We start from the raw sequence: 11,113 nt of genomic DNA, 5'->3' as shown, positions 1-11,113 counted from the left end.
TTTATTCTTCGGGTCAGTACAATTACAGCAATACTTCATTTATTTCATTTTTTAATGTTTTGGCACTTTTATACAATAAAAATAGTTTTGTATAAAAAATAATTATTTTTGCATCGCTTTATTCTGCGAGCTATAACTGTTTTATTTTTTTGCTGAAGATGCTGTATGGTGGCTCGTTTTTTGTGGGACAAGATGAAGTTTCAGCGGTACCATGTTTATTTATATCCGTCATTTTGATCGTGAGTTATTGCACTTTTTGTTCTGCGGTATGATGATAAAGCATTTTTTGAAGGGGTTCACTAAAGGGGTTAACTAGTAGGACAGTTTTATAGGGCAGGTCGTTACGGGCGCGGCGATACTAAATACAGTATGTGTAATTTTATTGTTTTGTTTTTTTATCTACAAAAAAAATAATTTATTAGGGATTTTTTTTATTTATTTAGGATTTTTTTTTTAAATTATTTTTACTCATGAATTTTTTTTTACTTTATTATATTGTCCCAGTGTGAGACATAACTAAATTGTCAGTTCGCTGATCTGACACTTTGCAGTGCACTGTGTCAGATCAGCAATCTGACATGCACTGCAGGAGGCTTTCTCAGTACCTGCTCTCGGCAGGCACTGAGAAAGCCGCCTCTCTGCAGAACCCCAAAGGCCCCCGCAGCCATATTGGATCCGGGGGCCTGCAGGGAGGAGGCCCTCAGAACAGCGCAATCACATCGCGCTCTTCGAGGGGCTCAGGGTAGCATGCAGGGAGCCCCCTCCCTGCGCGATTCTTTTCTATGCCCCCGGTACACTGAGATCATGTTTGATCGCAGTGTGTCAGGGGTTAATGTGCCGGGGGCGGTCCTTGACAACCCCTGGCACATAGTGCTGGGTGTCAGCTGTGATAATCAGCTGAAACCTGGCCGCGATCAGTGGCGCTCACCCCTATCTATCTATATATCTATAGATTTATCTATCTATCTATAGATCTATCTATCTATCGATCTATCTATCTGTGTGTATACATTATTCTTCAATGGAGTATGTAAAAGAAGAGGTTGGACAAGGAAATGACACCACAATTTTTTTTTGTTAAATAATATATCTTTATTTAGCTCACAAATCCACATGAAAATCCGCATAAAAAACGCATGTAAAAAATGCATCAAAAACGCAGGTGACCTGCAAGTGACCTCAGATGCAGATTTCACCTGTGTCAAATCCTGAGCAAACACTGAGCCACTCCTGACCATGGAAACATACCCTAACCCATCTGCTCCCCCTCCTACCTACCATAGACTTTTGCAGTGTCTTATGAGTCGTGTAGAGAAAATTGACTTCCTGTTTCTACTTAGAGCTTAGAAGGATTCAGCTAGTCACTTTTTAATCACGTGATGTCATAGACCTCATGGATAACAAGAATGAACTGGGTAGAAGAGCAAAATGAGCAATTGTAAGTACACAGTGCTATATAATATGATAATTGCAATAAATTAAGAGGGTAAAGACTGATGGAAGGAGGCATGCGTTTTTATACAGGGATGTACAGATGATGAACATGAAACAATGGTGGCTGGCCTAATACTAATTAAATACAAGAAAAAGGGTTACTTGCATCACACTGCATAGTAGTATAACAGAAATAATACAATCATAACACAATACTGTATAATTCCAAAATTGTAGGCTATGAAAGGTGGAGATTAAACTAGTCCGATTCCGCCCCCTGCTTACTCTACCCCATGCAGATGCAGGTGATTGACAGGTCTCTTGCCCTATGTGCACACAAAGTTTGGACAGCATGAATCAGATAACAGATTCCCTTTAACAACTTAACGTCCAATGGTGGACACAGTCCATCATTGAACGTCTCCCCCGCTTTGATGAGGGCTCCAGCGGTGAGCCCGCATCAAAGCCGGGACATGTCAGCTGTTTTGAACAGCTGACATGTGGCTGCAATAGTCACAGGTGGAATCCCGATCCACCCGGGCCTATTAACTAGTTATACGCCGCTGTCTAACACTGACAGCGGCATTTAAGGCCGGTTTCACATTAACGCATTTTATGCGCACGCACGGCCGGGGGTAGCTCCGCCCCCGATCCGGCTCTCTGCCCGGCGTGCCCGCCCCTTCCTTGTAGCGCCGCCTCCTAGCGGACAGCGGCGCCTGCGATCGGCGCACCCTATCTTTAGCATAGGGTGCGCCGATCGTGCGCAGGCCGTGCGCTAGTTGCGCTTTGACCTGCGCTGCGCACTTTTGACGGTGTGCCGTGCGCGCCAAAATCCGAAAAGTTTGATTTTGGCGCGCACGGCGCACCGTCAAAAGTGCGCAGCGCAGGTCAAAGCGCAACTAGCGCACGGCCTGCGCACGATCGGCGCACCCTATGCTAAAGATAGGGTGCGCCGATCGCAGGCGCCGCTGTCCGCTAGGAGGCGGCGCTACAAGGAAGGGGCGGGCACGCCGGGCAGAGAGCCGGATCGGGGGCGGAGCTACCCCCGGCCGTGCGCGCGCTGAAAATGCGCTAGTGTGAAACCGGCCTAACCAGCGCTTCTGGCCGCGTGGCCGTAAATATGTGCATCGCTGACCCCCGTCTTGTGATTGGGGGTCAGAGATGCTTTGGCATAACAACCTCATGGTTGTTGATGCTGGATTGCTATGAGCACCACCCGGTGGTCGGCACTCATAGCAATGCTGTAATTCAGCTACATGTAGGCGATCTGCTCATCACCTATATGTAGCAGAGCCGATCAGATTATGGCAGCTTCTAGTCTCTCATGGAGGCTATTGAAGCATGCCAAAAGTTAAAAAAAAAGTTTTTAAAAATCTGAAAAAATAAATATATAAAAGTTTAAATCACCCCACTTTCGCCCCACTTAAAATAAAACAATAAAAAAAACACACATACACATATTAGGTATCGCTGTGTTCAGAATCACCTGATCTATCAATAAAAAAGGAATTAACCCAATCGCCAAATGGCGTAGCGAGAAAAAAAATCAAAACGCCAGAATTATTTTTTTGGGGCGCTGTGACATTGCATTAAAATGCAATAACGGGTGATCAAAAGAACATATCTGCACAATAGTGGTATCATTAAAAATGTCAGCTCAGCGCACAAAAAATAAGCCCGCACCCAACCCGAGATCACAAAAAAATTGAGGCGCTACGGGTCCCAGAAGATGGCACATTTTTTTTTTTTTTAGCAAACTTTGAAAATTTTTTTCACCACTTAGATAAAAAAAAAAAACCTAGACATATTTAGTGTCTAAGAACTCGCAATGACCTGGAGAATCATAATGGTAGGTCACTTTTAGCATTTAGTGAACCTATCAAAAGAGCCAAGCAAAAAACAAGTGTGGGATTGCACTTTTTTTTGCAATTTCACCGCACTTAGAATTTTTTTTCCCATTTTGTAGTACATGTTATGGTAAAAACCAATGGTGTCGTTCAAAAGTTCAACTTGCCCCACAAAAAATAAGCTCTCACATGGCCATATTGAAGGAAAAAGTAAAAAGTTATGGCTCTGGGAAGAAGGGGAGGGAAAAATGAAAAAGCAAAACCATAAATACCCTTGGTCGTTAAGGGATTAACTATTTAACTAAATTAAAATTATGGATTGTATTTAAGCCGAATATATAGACATATAAATATGAATCATTATGCTAATTCACTATGATAAACATAAAAAAAATTTAAAAAATCATTTTTGCAGGTTTAGATTTAGATGTATCTGCTAAGCAGCAACTTTTAGTAGTTATTCCTGGAAATAATGTTAGTATATTGGCACCTGTCCCAAAGTGGTGTTTACCCAACCAGGACAAAATGATGAATTATTTGGCGAGTAAAAGAAAGTCATCACAATGCAGAATGTTGTAACGTTATTTTAAATTACACAAGTACTTGTATCCTTATTTGAACTTTGAAACTTTATGCGACGGTGGAATGAAAGAGCATTTTGTATGTGTGTGTGTCCTTGTCTGCTTACCACATAAAACATTATTCTGCTTAGAAGCTCCTTCACAGAGCTCTCATATGGGAACAGCTTGAAACATGCTCATTATTTGATTGTCTTTATGAAAGTGCACAAATAAAGCAGGTAAAGCCTTTGAACCCCTGTGGCTATGGTTACCTCCAGTGAAAGATTTGAACAGCGATAAGAGAGATGAAATGCAAATGCTTGCCGCTGTTTGCAAAGGAATGTAGAACATTTGCATCATATGAATATTGCAAGCTCAGGCTCCAGGATTTCTATATCATGGCGTGGAAGATCTATTTCACACATGCATAAATAAGAACCGAAAACTGATTCCACGTCACGCACATTTTAGCTCAAGTCTTCAAATAGCAAGACAAAAAAGGAACTGATTCATCATTTGCGTTTTTGTAAGTCACTTCTCTTATTCTATTTTGTGGTATTCGCTGATGTTTAGTGCACCAAATTCAGTTCATCAATCAAGTCAAAAATGGTCTTCTTTGTCTGTTTAAGTATTTTTGAGACTTATAGAGCAAAAAAAATCACATCTTTTTGAACATGTACAAACTTTTCTGGCATACATATAATCAAGAATACCTATAAAGACATGTACATTGGTCAGAATCAATAAAGAATATGTTCTTTATTGGATAACATAACTAAAAACATAAAAGTAGGCATGCAAGAGTCAGACATATACACACGTGGTCAAAATTGTTGGTAACCCTCGTTTAATGACAGAAAAACCCACAATGGTCGCAGAAATAACTTGAATATGACAAAAGTAATGAATCAAAAATCTATGAAAATGAACAATTGATAGTCAGACTTTGCTTTTCAACCATGCTTCCACAGAATTTTTAAAAAAATTAAACTCATAAACTCATGAAATAGGCCTGGACAGAAATGCTGGTACCCTTAACTTAATATTTTGCTGCACAACCTTTTGAGGCAATCACTGCAATCAAACGATTCCTGTAACTGTTAATGAGACTTCTGCACTTCTCGAGAGGTATTTTGGCCCACTCCTCAAGAGCAAACTGCTGTAAGCCAGATGCTCTGTATTACCCGTATTTGAACAGAGCCACGTACTAATTATTTTTTTTGTGCACTAATATACCACAACCACCCCTTCCATGGATTGGTAGGTTGAGAGCGGTTGTTTCATTGCTGTTGCTGCACCTGTGTTGCTGCCATCTTTAATTGGGTCCACTGCACCTTGAAAGTGCATTTGTTTGGAGGCCTTGGCAGGTAAGCATCTCTGCCTTTTTCTGGTGTTTTTTTTAATTTTTGGAGGATTTCTAAGTCCTCTTTTTGTTATTTTGCTGTTTAGTGATAGGATGCTGTTTAGTGATAGGACTCGCAAATATAAGGACTCTTGCCGTGGGTTGCGAGCTTCCATATTTTGGCAATAATATCAACCAATACCTCACATATATTTATATGTGTTTTTTGCACTTTATTTTTCAGGGTTCAGTTGGGCCCAGATGGCTCTGTAAACTATATGGCTAGATGTTAGCACAGCCGGTGTAGGAGGTGCAGTGTAGTAGGTTCCCAACCCTTAAGTATATATAGCAAATACTGGGCACACTCATGAATTGCAGATGTGAAAAATAATTTTAATGCATACAGTAGCCAACAAGATACAAACGTTTTGGTCATTATAGACCTTCGTCAGTGTACTACAAAAAGGAAAAAAAAATAAAGCGGTGTGAAATACATAACGAAAGTATATACAAAAATTCTACAGAATCAAAGGTCAAATATACAGAGATAAGCAGATCAACCCATTAAGAGGTAATCCAACATTGCAATTAAATATGTCATAGTCTGATGAACACCAACATACCTAGGGTAAGTGTAAGAGAATATGTGAGACTCTCACAAAGGTATTGCCAGCGGATAAATCTGTAGTAGTGAGAGAGAGCACATAATTAGAGGGACCAAGTGTGCTACCAAAAACGGTTAGTAATATGAAGGTGGAACCAACCTTATTAAATAAGCTGTGAAAGGCCTGGGTGCTCAGTGACCGCAGGTAATGGCCAAAACTGTGAAGGCGAGTGTACAGGCTGTTAAGTTGGGAACGCTGGTGGAGAGGGACGCTAGGGGTTAACACTTACCAAGGCAGCTGCGCTGCTCTGTGTCCTATGACTCGGTGATCTGCCACCTGTCAGGGAGGTAGCCTGGGAGGCCCTGCTGTGTCTATTTATAGAAGCAGAGTGCGCCCGCAGTGTGCATGAAAACCGGAAGTGGGAGGCTGTGAGTGACAGCTGAGCTGTGTAGGGCGGAAGTGCTCATAGACTGCGTTACAGAGCCTAGGAGACAGATTGCGAGCGTTCCACAAAGTGGTGGTCACTGAGTAATATGCTAATGGACAGTGATGAGGCGGAATCTGTGAGTCCAAGGCTGGACAAGGACGGACAAAAGCGGAGACTTAGAAACATACGGAATACTCTTGTCAGAGCAGATATAGGTACTAGCCAGCCAGGCATCACACAGCGTTTCCTCAGCAACCCTAGGATGGGCACATACCCATGCCTCAGTTGCAATCAATATAATAATGTCATGAGGGGCAATATCATACACCACCCCCAAACTGGGAAAAGATATACCATTAACCATTTCTTCACGTGTGATTCAAATTTTGTGGTATATCTGATCAAATGCCCATGTGGCCTGATGTATGTGGGCGAAACCACACAGTGCATTAAGGATAGAATTTCAAAGCACAAATCGACCATTCGGTGCAAAAATGAGCTTCTTCCCATCCCTCACCATTTCCTGACGAATGGCCACAGTATATCTCAATTACGTTTCCAGGTAATCAAACACGTCCCCCAACCACGTCGTGAGGGGGATCGTGTGGGGTTGCTTTAACGTAGGGAAGCATTCTGGATCCATGAACTGAAGACTCTGACCCCTAACGGTCTCAATAGAGATTATGATTTGCAATCCTTTATTTATTATTGCCATCTATCCATGTTTTTGTATATGGTTTTGATTTATGCCCTTTATTGATACTGTACGTTATTATTCTGTTTTTATCTGGCTCTGACATTTTGTTCTTCTCCCCACAGAATCGCTAATATTGAATACACTGAATCACGCTTTTGTCCGTCCTTGTCCAGCCTTGGACTCACAGATTCCGCCTCATCACTGTCCATTAGCATATTACTCAGTGACCACTTTGTGGAGCGCTCGCCTTCTGTCTCCTAGGCTCTGTAACACAGTCTCTGGGCACTTCCGCCCTACACAGCTCAGCTGTTACTCACAGCCTCCCACTTCCGGTTTTCATGCACACTGCAGGCGCACTCTGCTTCAATAAATAGACACAGCAGCAGGGCCGCCCATGCTACCTCCCAGACAGGTGGCAGATCACCGCGTCACAGGACACAGAGCAGCGCAGCTGCCTTAGTAAATGTTAACCCCTAGCGTCCCTCTCCACCAGCGTTCCCAACTTAACAGCCTGTACTGTTAGGCGTCTGGCTTCTGCGTCTGCTCTGCAGGAATCCAGAGCCTCACATTCTGCGGTCTCCTGCTGTCTATCTACTGCTGAGAAGATTACTTTGCAGCAGACCGCTCCAGAGACTAAGTTCCTCTGTGCTCCTACTGGGCATGCTCATGAGGCGATCTCCCATTGGAGATCGGGAGTCATGTGCCCAGGTCCTGCTCCAGATCTCATTGGTCCATCTCGGAGATCTGGAAGGTCCCGCACGGCTATAAAAAGTGTGCATGACCGTTCGGCCATGCACTAGTATAGACATTTCAAGCTAAATGTGTGAATGGTGATGGATGTATGACTCTGGTGACTGACTCATTTGAAACCCCTTCCCTCTGATATTACGCATGTGGATAGGGAATTAGTGCAGCAGTCAGCGCCAGTCAGTGGCAAGCCTTAGGCCACTGTGCACTCCGCACCTCTACTCTAGCATTCGACATTGCCCCTGCCTCCTAGCTTTGTCGACTAGCGGCCGTGCCCTACGCCGCGCTGCAGTTGCAGCCCTCCTTGGCGTCTGCAGTAGCGATGCCGCACACACGGTAGGTCTAGATGGACGCAGCTCCTCTGCCTTGGGTCCTGCTCCCGTGACCAAATACCGTGTGTGCATTTCCCTAGGGTCTGTGACACTAACAGGCTCAGCATTTCCATATGTTTATGTTGCGGTGCCTCTGTGAGTGAACAGAGCCCGCTTTGCGCACTTCGGGTGAAGTCTAACCCGTGCGCATTATACCGCCATATTGCTCGTCTGTCATTACCTAGCAGCGGTGTAACATCTACTGCACGGTGGACCCCGAGCGGCGAACGCACTTTATTATTCATTTTTATTTAGTGCATTCCGCCGTTCCTAACATTATACTAGCGCCAGGGTTTGGCTAGTAATGGCTGATCAGCAGCAACTCCTTCAGTGCATTTGCCAGCTAGAGGGCCGGTTGGCTTCTCTTGAGAGTGTTATTTCAGCGGCGAAGTCTTCGGAGGCTGCTGTACAGGCAATCGCAGAGGCGGTTTCACGTATGTCCACGTCCTCCCCTGTGCCGACAGTTTCCCGCCTCCCGTTGCCCGATAAATTTTCTGGCGATTGCGCCTCCTGTAGAGGTTTCATGAGCCAGTGCTCTATCCAGCTGGAGTTACTGGCTGCTGCATTCCCTATGGAACGGGCTAAGGTGGGGTCTATTATTTCCCTGCTGTCGGGCAGGGCGTTGGAGTGGGCCACGCCACTGTGGGAGCGTGGTGACCCTGAGGTTCGGACCGCTGCTCAGTTCTTAACATCTATCAAGCAGGTTTTCCTGGGACCACGAGTCACGCACGATACCTCTCTTCTGCTCCTTGCATTAACTCAGGGATCCCTCTCGGTCAGCCAGTATGCCGTTCGTTTTCGGACACTGGGTTCCGAGCTGGAGTGGTCGGATAGAGCCCTCATCCCTTTGTTTTGGAGAGGCTTAGCTGAGCATGTTAAGGATGCTCTATCTACCAGAGAGGTTCCTGCAAGTCTGGAGGAGCTGATTGCCATTGCTACCCGCATTGACCTCCGTTTCTCGGAGTGCGGGCTGGAGCATGCTCAATCCAGACGGAGGGTTACTCCGGCTCCCAACCTCTTTGAACCTCTGGAATCACCTGAGCCAGAGTGTTCACTCCCAGAGCCCATGGAGGTGTCTCGCGCCAGTCTCGAGGCGTGTCTGGCACTAAGCTCCACTTGCGTCTGCCACTGTCAGCACTCTTCCCCAGGATAATGGGGCCCCGCAATGGCCAAACTCTGTGCCGCCGGGCAAGACCTTTGTCCCCCCTCTCCTTCGGCCGAAGGTTCTCACGTGGGCACACGCATCCAGGGCGGGTGGTCACTGTGGCTACATGCAGACCACAAAACTCCTGGCAGAGTCGTACTGGTGGCCGCACAGGGCTCGGGACATTAAAAAATATATTCGGGCATGCGCCTCATGTGCTCGGGATAGTCTCCTTAAACAGAGAGTGGAAACGTCCACCGACACAACGCGGCGTTCCGCTTCAACCTATGCTCAAGGCGGTTTTGCCGCTCCCGCTGTCTCCCACATGTCCCTTCTTAAACCTGGCGATCTTTCCGCCTCTGATACCTTCCACGTGTCCCGGTTTTCCATGTCATCTACCGGGACATCAGACTTGCCTTCGGACGAGTCTGAGACCTATGCCTCTAATAGGCACAAGGTGGTGGATTGGAAGGCTCAGAGGGGAGGGGGCCCTAGGAGGGGGGGTAATGTTAGGCGTCTGGTTTCTGCGTCTGCTCTGCAGGAATCCAGAGCCTCACATTCTGCGGTCTCCTGCTGTCTATCTACTGCAGAGAAGATTGCTTTGCAGCAGACCGCTCCAGAGACTAAGTTCCTCTCTGCTCCTACTGGGCATGCTCACGAGGCGATCTCCCATTGGAGATCAGGAGTCATGTGCCCAGGTCCTGCTCCAGATCTCATTGGTCCATCTCGGAGATCTGGAAGGTCCCGCACGGCTATGAAAAGCGCGCATGACAGTTCAGCCATGCGCTAGTATAGACTTTTCAAACTAAATGTGTGAATGGTGACAGATGTATGACTCTGGTGACTGACTCATTTGATACCCCTTCCCTCTGATATTACGCATGTGGATAATGAATTAGTGCAGCAGTCAGCGCCAGTCAGTGGCAAGCCTTAGGCCACTGTGCACTCCGCACCTCTACTCTAGCGCCCAACATTGCGCCTGCCTCCTAGCTTTGTCGACTAGCGGCCGTGCCCTACGCCGCGCTGCAGTTGCAGCCCTCCTTGACGTCCACAGTAGCGACGCCGCACACACGGTAGGTCTAGATGGACGCAGCTTCTCTGTCTTGGGTCCTGCTCCTGTGACCAGATACCGTGTGTGCATTTCCCTGTGGTCTGTGACACTAACAGGTTCAGCATTTCCGTATGTTTATGCTGCGGCGCCTCCGTGTGTGAACAGAGCCCGCTTTGCGCACTTTGGGTGAAGTCTAACCCATGCACATTATACCGCCATATTGCTCGTCTGTCATTACCTAGCAGCGGTGTAACATCTACTGCACGGTGGACCCCGAGCAGCGAACGCACTTTATTATTCATTTTTATTTAGTGTGTTCCGCCGTTCCTAATACTGTACACTCTCCTTCACAGTTTTGGCCATTACCTGCGGTTACTGACCACCCAGGCCTTTCACAGCTTATTTAATAAGGTTGGTTCCACCTTCATATTACTAACCTTTTTTGGTACTACACTTGGTCCCTCTAATTATGCGCTCTCTCTCACTACAACAGATTTATCCACTGGCAATACCTTTGTGAGAGTCTCACATATTCTCTTACACTTACCCTAGGTATGTTGGTGTTCATCAGACTATGACATATTTCATTGCAATGTTGGATTACCACTTAATGGGTTGACCTGCTTATCTCTGTATATTAAACCTATGATTCTGTAGAATTTTTGTATATACTTTCGTTATGTATTTCACACCGCTTTATTTTTTTTTCCTTTTTGTAGTACAATGACGAAGGTCTATGATGACAGAAATGTTTGTATCTATTGGCTTCTGTATGTATTAAAATTATTTTTCACATCCACAATTCGCGGCTCTGTAAACTGTGGCGCCTGTTCACACGGGATGCATTTTGGTTAGCACTGGGCAGCCTGCCTAATCTAATAGTATGAG

At 45.5% G+C, this 11,113-nt stretch overlaps 1 long non-coding RNA gene across 1 annotated transcript; it reads right to left on the bottom strand.

Annotated features, from left to right (window-relative positions):
- Positions 1-5,587: 5,587 nt before the first annotated feature.
- LOC141099002 (uncharacterized) lies at positions 5,588-6,159 on the bottom strand. Its single transcript, XR_012234406.1, has 3 exons — positions 6,078-6,159; positions 5,948-6,005; positions 5,588-5,865 (listed from the first exon to the last, which is right to left on the bottom strand). It is a non-coding gene; the product is annotated as an uncharacterized lncRNA (long non-coding RNA).
- Between the last annotated feature and the right edge of the window lie 4,954 nt (positions 6,160-11,113).

Source organism: Dendrobates tinctorius, unplaced genomic scaffold (genome assembly GCF_039654945.1).
Source record: "Dendrobates tinctorius isolate UK_male_01 unplaced genomic scaffold, ASM3965494v1 ptg000097l, whole genome shotgun sequence".
NCBI classification, from domain to species: Eukaryota; Metazoa; Chordata; class Amphibia; order Anura; family Dendrobatidae; genus Dendrobates; species Dendrobates tinctorius.
Note: the sequence above shows the minus strand (reverse complement) of the source record. Positions and strands in the feature narration are given on the sequence as shown.